The sequence below is a fragment of the Cynara cardunculus genome, assembly GCF_001531365.2.
Source record: "Cynara cardunculus var. scolymus isolate 2C chromosome LG 11, CcrdV1, whole genome shotgun sequence".
Lineage (NCBI taxonomy): Eukaryota > Viridiplantae > Streptophyta > Magnoliopsida > Asterales > Asteraceae > Cynara > Cynara cardunculus.
The window spans coordinates 3537742-3538590 of NC_037538.1; positions in this window are offsets into that span (position 1 = coordinate 3537742).

Here is an 849-nt window from a genome sequence, read left to right on the forward strand (position 1 = left end):
TTTTTTCGTGAGACCCGTAAGACCAATTCTCAATCCTTGGATTAGATCTACAATCTCAATATTCATAATCACAAAATTGCCACGAGATTTCTCAATAATTACAAAATTGTCACCGTGCAATTTTAGACTATTAGATCGTTAGCTTATAAAGTTGATCAATGAATATAAATTAGTCTCACGGGTTTCATGAAAAACCTTTGGTCTCACGTGAATCCAACCCTATATATATATATATATATATATATATATGTTAATCACAAATCAATATATTAAAAAAAATACATTTAAATAAAAAAATCATGTAAAACAAAATCTTAAAATAATTTTTTTAACAAATCTCATAAATTTCAGAGTTCTCAACTTATTAAGCCCTTCTATTCTATATCTATATCTATACTATATTATAAAGCATTTGGCTAAAACTCTTAAAAACTCTTAAAACTCTTAAACCCGTTCATCCCTAAACAATTTCATCCGTATCCGATTTCATCCCATAACTGAATTCGTGTAACTAACTGCAGATAAACACAATCAAATACAAGATAAACTCATTTTAAATATAAAAAATCTAAAATATAATTAGAATAATCATTGAGTTCTAACAAAACACTTAATTATTATCTTTATAAAATGTTATATTATTAAACCAAAAATAAATTATTTCATTATTAAACTTAAAATAAATTAAAAATAATAATCTATACTATATTATAAAGCATTTGACAAAAACTCTTAAAAACTGTTTTTTATACGTAAAGTACTGTTTATTAATGCATATTACTTAAAACTCAAGATTACAAGTAGATTGTGCGTAAGTACAACTTATTAAAGCTCCATATCTGAATTCGT